The following is a 7,546-nucleotide window of genomic DNA, read 5'->3' as shown; positions in this document are numbered from 1 at the left end:
AACCTTCACTAAACGTCGTTGACGTCTCCATTCATGAATATGATCTGAAATGTAAGTGGACGTTGATTGCTTTAACGAAGTTAGTAATTCAATGCCATTGTCATATCTGACTGGCAACTGAAAATGAGTTAAAAACGAGGTAGCTAACTGACTAAAATTATAAAAAGTGCCTCACGGTAACTCAATGTACCACTTGGCCGCAAGACCAATTAGAGTGCGCTAGAAAAGCATTAGACGGATTGAATCATCTGAAATGGAGTTAGACGCACACCAGAGGTGATAAGTCATCACATGGTTCGACGGGTCCTCTCCCGATTTGCCTTCAAACTTAGGAATATCACTGGGCAACTTATTCGGCATTGGCGGCCAAAATGGAAGATAATTAATGGGATCGTTCATTAGGCACGACAAGTCAGGCAAGTCCAAAGTTGCAATAAACGGTAACTGACGATTAGGGTCCCTAAAACTCTGGGTCATGAGACCAGCCCCAGGAGGAGGATATCTAGGATAACTAGGGATAGGAATTGCATTTGGGATATTGTATCCTCCCGGAAAACAAGGATTAACCGGACCGTACTGGGGTTGTTGAGGTTGTTGATATGTGTACCCAGGGTACGGTTGATATTGATACACTGGCTGTTGCACAACAGGACCGAATTGGTACTATCCTTGGTACGGTTGATAAGTAAATTGTGGTTGACTTGTGACAACCGTACTTGAACCAGGTTGTCATACAGGCATCTGAACCGAAGTTTGAATTGTGGATCCAGACGGAGGTAAAGATGTCTAAGGAGTAGATATAGGAATAGTAGAAACCGGAGCTGTCGATACTCCAGAAGTAGGTGGGGTAGATTGAACAGATGTTGCGGCAGTTGCAGCAGTCGTTTGAGGCGGAGTACAAGGCGTACTAGGCCCAGGCTGAGAAACTACCGAAGGTACAGAAGTTTGAATAGTAGACTGGACAGGTTGCTGGGGTGTAACAGAAACTAAGGGTTGTCCAGTTTGAGATGACAACTGTACATTCGGTTGCAAGACCTGTTGAGTTTGCGATGGATCCCACACTAAATTCATTCTGGGGTACGGACCCATAACAGGTTGAGAATATTGAGGACCATAACCGAGTTGAAGGTAGGATTGACCGGAGGGTGGTTGGAAACCTTGGTTCAAGTACTGACCTTAGGGTTGATACCCTTGAGGCACGTACTGATACTGGGGTTGACCTTGGGGTACAAATTGATACTGGGGTTGACCTTGGGGTACATATTGAGTCTGGGGTTGACCTTGAGGAACGTACTGTCCCGTAGGTATGTACTGTCCTTGAGGTTGCCCCCCAGGCGCAAATTGGGTACCTTGAGGTTGCCCCCAGGCGGTAATTGAGTATTTTGAGGCTGCCCCCCAGGCGGTAACTGGCCACCTTGAGGTTGAGGATTAGGAATAGTACCTGACATCATGAGAATGTCTTATACACTCAATGGCTTAGTACCATTGCTTCCAGTTAATAACCCTTGTTCAATGGGTTGAGGAGATGCTCCTGAAAAAGTACCAGAAAGTGACTGATACCCAAAGGGAACAGAAGGACCGCCGTACAAAAAAGATTCTGGTGATTGAGTAAACATGGACGACTGTCTTGACATATTTAACGGAGGATAATAACCTCTAGGTGTTGGGTGATAAGAAACACGAGGTGGTGAAAAACTTAACCCTGGGTTTTCTAAGAAATTAGTCAAAGAAAGATACCAAGCACTGCTCCTAGGTGGACTATAAAAAATTGATTCACGCTCCCTTAGCTCAATAGCAGGTTGATTTATAGGGATAGGGATGCCTACTTCTTCTTCCGGAGTAGCAAGTTCTTCAATAGCTATAAGTCCAGAAGGAAGATTTTGGGTAATTATTCTTTCTACCCTAGATGAACCAGGACCACTAGAAGCTGGAGAAGCAAACCCTGATGTCGGAGTAGCAGCAAATTCACTTTTAGGCTCGGATATTTCAGGTTCCTCACCTATATCACTAGTAGATGAAAAGCTACCAGTAACTTCGGAAACAGACACTGATTGTGGATTATAATCTGCTACTAAAGCTTGAAAATCAGGATGTACCACCAAAGAATACTCTCCTTCTTTAGGTGACCCAACACTACTGTCTCTAGGAGTTACGAGGACTCTTAATCCTTCAGGCCGGCTCGGTGAAAACTCAGGAGGTTGGCCCCGAAGTCTATGGGACTTCCTCGGTAATTCAGCCACGATTAAAAAATTTTAACTACTTCACACGCAAACAAATTAAAATCTCAACGAAAACCACTTAAAGCCTCCAAAGAACCAAACAAATTTGAATCACACGCTTAAAGAATCTAGGAGATCAAACACACACAAACAGTAACTTTTCGTACTGAAAACACTAGTTGGTGATGAAATCCAATGTCGCAGAGTTCAATACAGAAATGGCGGTTGGAACAGTTACCCCGGCAACTTGCTTAATGAATAGACTGGCACAAGTTCCTCCACTTAACCGTCTCGAGTGAAGAGAACCCCCCAGAAAATCCAAGTGAGTCTAGCCGACGTCTGCTCCAGGTACAATGGGATCTTCCCACCACTGTCACCTTAGGAAGAATCCTAAAGAATATGGTCACTAAGGTTACCAACTGAAACAAATATACCTGGGGGAACAGTCTACGATCCGATATGCACGCAAGGGCAGAGTAGCAAGCTCAATCCCCTTGAAGGCTCCTTGACATAATCCAAGGTTTACCAACAAGTGACCCCAGGCTCCTCGACAATGGTTAATCCGAGGTTTACCGTTTTTAATACGTGAATATCTGGCATCATTCCTAATGAAGAAGGATTGATTCCCACACTGGTTCGGATACGATATCGTGCTTCTCCTTTAAGAGGAGCTTTCCCAGAGCATAAATGCAACAATTGGATTTCTTCCCTACCACAAGATACAGCTACTTGTTTGGTTTTACTCTCTTGGAGAGTTAATTACTCTCCTACTCCAAGACACTAGCCTAAGCTATGTTGGTGTATCAGAGCCCTAAAAAGAAAAATATTACTAGATGAATTTTACTTTAAGCGTTATTTTTATTGGTTTTTGTTTAAGTCAAGAGGTGCGGAGATGAAACTCGTGGTATGAAGACTCGACTCAAAATCAATAAAAATGCACTTAAGATGATTAAACAATCTTTTCCCTTCAATGAACTTCTAGCTAGGAAAGAGTTTGAGAATGCAAATACTTGTAAACACAAATCTTTCTTAACAAACAAATTAAAAGAAGAGCTTTTGTCCTTTCCAATGCACTTAAAACGAGACAACTAGTTTTTTTCACAAAAAATTCCCTTTTCTTTTCAAAGCACTCAACCACTACAAAAACAAACTTTTTCAAAAAGAGATTTTTTATTTTGTTTATAAAACACTCAAAACTATGCAAACGACTAACTTTGAGATCTATAAATTATAAAAACCTATTTGAAGTCAAAGCCTACAAGATGTCTTTTTTAAGGATGTTTTACTTAGCTAGATGTAAACTAAGGACCAATTTATGTAGAATCACAAATCAGTCAAAAACAACCAATTTTGTTTTCTTCTTTAAAAATGAAATCCAAACTTTTAAACACAAGCTTTTCGAAGTTTTGTAAATTGAAAACACAAGGCGGATTCCTCAACAAAAGTATATTTCGCAAATGGTCGGACTCATAAGAAGGCTGGTAGAAACCAAGGTGATCTGAGGTTCCTATAGCTTCTAAGCTCAGAGCTACTACAAGACCAAAATGAAAAACAAACCCAACAAGCAAAACTTCTAGGAATTTCACCTAAAACCCTAACACCAATGAAATCAACCTAAGGAAAGCTTCTGACAGGTTATATGCAGGTCTGGGCAGGGGATAATAACTTCTAAACAAAAACTAAGCTGACTAACAGAGGAAATCTTAGGTTTTCCAAAATTTTGACAGGGTCCGCAGGCCCACAGTTAACACAGGTGCGGTACCGCTCTGTGCTAAAAGCAAAAGTGCGGATAAGTACGCACTGTGTCAAAAGGCTAGGGTGTGGTCCTCTCCCAAAGTTATGAAAAACAAAAAATAACCCTGGATCTACTAATTCTACCCAATTCCACACACAACAAGCCAAAAACAGAAACAAAAACACAGTTTCTTAGGTCAAAGTAAAAACAAGGAAAAAATCAAGCTCCCTAGTGGAGTCGCCATTTTGTCACAAGGAATGAGTCGATCTTGCGGACAAGATAGACCTTCCTAGAATCTAAAGAAGACCTAGTGACAAGCAAGCTAATCACAAACTATCTTTCTCTAAATATGCATTTATAAACAAAGGCAAACAAGTGTTTTAGGCCTACCTTGGGTCCAACGCAAGTTTGTGGAAGCCTCGCTCCTTCGATCCAAATGAGCTCCCTTGTCGCGAATCTGCAAACACAAACAAGCAAACAAATTAAATAGCACCTGAAAAGCCAATATCATAAAACATATTTAACATGAAAGTCAAGGAATTCATGAAACAAATGACATAAGACAATTTGTTGAGAAAAATGGATCTGATTGTATTAATTCAAATCAAAAGAATAACTTTACACCCTGTGCCTTGACGCTGTACAAGCTCCTCCCAGGGTCCAGCAAGAAGTCTCCTCTACTTTGACAAGATTCACTCTCTTCCCAATGAAGCCAAAAAGGTATGTGATCTCTCCTCTCAAGCTTAACTAGGAAGTCTTAATTCCACCAACATTTACCCTAAAAAATGTTCAGCTTCTAACCTCTCTAGCAACCAGCCCAATGCCTTAATTTATAGGGCAATGGAGGGAAGTTACTAGGTCCTCCTTCAAAGGGATAAAGCCCTCCTTCAAAGGGATAGCTCCTCTCATCAAAGGATTAGCTCCTTCTCTTTTGGGATGCATGAACCACCTAAGAGCGGCCAATCCACGTCAAATTCCTTCTAGAATCATCTAGAATTAACCCAAAGTGAGTTTTTTAGAATAAACTTGCACCTTTATGACTTTCACAGGGGTCCGCACCCACTCCTTTAGGGATAGAGCCGGCAGGTCCGCAGTTTTTGTAAACAGAAGGTGCGGGACCGCAGGCAACAATGGGAGAAAGTTCGGAACCAGGGCTTTGTTGATTTTCAATGTCTTTCTCTAATTTTCAAAGCTTGACTTGAAGAGCTGAGGTCTGAGACTTGCTTAGGAGGACAGTACAAGTGATGATAGACCCATACTGACTGCAAATAATCATGGTGACGATATTTTTGTGTAACAGCTAATCTGACTATCTTTAAGTTCAGCTTCTGTGGTGATAGCATGTTCCAGCCTCTTTGAGAAACTATTAAAAGTTTATTTGTGAGTTGTTATAGATTGTAGAAATGTGCCCAATGCAAAAACATTGTTCTCGGTCTTCACAACTTCCACTAGCTTCTCCTCTAATTCATCCTTCTCTAAAGAAGTATTGTCATTACAACTGTTGCTATTAGCAAGGCTTGTAACATCAGAAGAACTCAGTGATTCATCCGCACACAATTTTTGCAAATTGTCTGGTTGTACACGTTCTTGTAGACATGTTTTGCTAGAAAATTTACATGGAACGAACTCAAGTCCAACTATTTGGTCAAGATCATATTCCAATGGCTTTTGGTATTTAGCAGGTTGATGAACTTTTCCATTTTCAAGAACTCGTTTGTTTGGTTTGAGAACCATGGTTGGACCTGCACAGTAAACCCAAACTATAGGTACTTAAGAATTTGTTGTAGCTGAATTATGGTTGTAGTAGCACATTCTTCCACTGAGGCACACATCGGAAGTTATTCAACTTGTCTCTTTAAAATCAAACTGCTGTAGAAAAGTGTCTTTAAATAGCGTGAGGAATCTTGGATTTTGTTTTTGGTTTGATAATTTGGAAGTGAACCATGTCGTTGGTAATCACATTCCAAAAGATTACTACGAGCAAAAATGCCTTTGTTTGTGGTATGCCATTATGGAATCGATTTTTGAATAATGCATTGTCACCTGTATAGTGAGCCAGTTGTAGTTACCCCATCACCACCTCCAGCATTTGATAACTGCCCAAATTCTTTGGTATAATGCCCATTAAATTACTCATCGACAGGTCTATATATCTGAGATTATTACCTTTCCCAAGGCTTGAGGGGATTCTCCTTTCCAGATGATTGCCAAATAAGAAACAATAAAAGTCCTGAAACTTCAAGAACCACAGTGGATATCAACGTTTACATTCGGGCGTTCGGTGCTTTAACCGTTTTAGCTCCCTTTTCTTTCTGTTTGCCAAAAATACACCTGGTTGAGTAAAAACCATCACGAGGGATTTGAATCCCCATTTCCATATATTCACTCCATTTATCCACCTGGCGATTAACAAATCGGGCGCATCGGATAACCATTGTGCATGATCAGGTGTGAAAAAAGTTTATGAATCTGGCAGACTTGTTTCAAACGCCACATGTATCGCATGTAATCTTCATGGACGGCCTGATTTCTGATGATTTCACCACGAATACCACCAGAACCATCGCCAGGTCTCTTTGTGTTGTTGAAAATTGCAAAAAATAGAAGCAGTTTCGATAACGATTTTTGGAAATGTCGTTCTGTTTTTTGAATGCCTGGATTTGTACACAAAAACTGCCATTCGGAGCTATATGGAGCACCATAAAATTCTCGTCCCAATCCTCTCAGGATTTGACAATCTGCGGATTCCCTTTTGTTGGGATTCGGTGACCACGCAAAGCAGCTACACGTTCATTGCTAACACAGTTTGGAAGCATTTCTTCCAAATAACCATTCCGTTTTCTCTCAAGATGGATCATGGAAGAAGCTTGCAAGGATTTTTCTAAGCAACACTGTGCTATTCTTTCACGCATCTCAGTTTAAGTGGCTTGCTTTCTCTGCCCAGATCTTTGCATAGCAATACAAATTCTTAGTTCGTTTGCAGTAGTCCAAATCGCTCCAACATTCATCACCGACTATGGCGAGTGGGTCTCTGTGAGGATCCATGTAAACCGCACCAATAGAAGACGCAACTACCACACGTTTCACTCCCATTTCTGCACACGCCTCCAGAACGTTCCTGGTTCTGCTCACTGCTGGCTCTATAACTCGCTCAGGGTCATTACTTATAAGACAAGCTGTGTGGAAAACACCGTGGCAGCCTCGGATAACTGTGACCAAAGCCTGGTAATCGAGAATATCAGCTTTAACAATCTCAGGCCTCTCTTTTGCTCCTTCCAGCTCTCTTAAATGTTTCATACTTACGCCCATCATCCGCTGGGTTGCTGTGAACTACTCCTCTTACAGTATAGCCTTTGGCAAGGAGCAGCTTGACAAGCCATGAGCCAATGAATCCTCCTGCTCAAACACATCTCCTGTAGCATAAGTCATTTGTCCGCCTCCACAATTTATAGCAAATCCAGAATCTTAGGAACCAGGTTAGAAAGTATAACTTCTGTATCGAGTTGTTTGGATTTATGGGACAAATGCCAATTTTTTGCGTGTGTCGGCTCTGTGCGCCGCACAGGCTGCCCAGTGCGCCACGCCATGTGAG

At 41.4% G+C, this 7,546-nt stretch overlaps 1 pseudogene; it reads right to left on the bottom strand.

The window, feature by feature from the left end:
• Positions 1-6,867: 6,867 nt before the first annotated feature.
• On the bottom strand, positions 6,868-7,251 carry LOC149141144 (cinnamoyl-CoA reductase 1 pseudogene; annotated as a pseudogene).
• Positions 7,252-7,546: the final 295 nt, after the last annotated feature.

The sequence above is a fragment of the Pinus tabuliformis genome, chromosome X (assembly GCF_031772625.1).
Source record: "Pinus tabuliformis cultivar Carrire ecotype Pingquan chromosome X, CPIR1, whole genome shotgun sequence".
Taxonomy (NCBI): domain Eukaryota; kingdom Viridiplantae; phylum Streptophyta; class Pinopsida; order Pinales; family Pinaceae; genus Pinus; species Pinus tabuliformis.
This window is presented reverse-complemented; position numbering and strand designations above follow the sequence as displayed.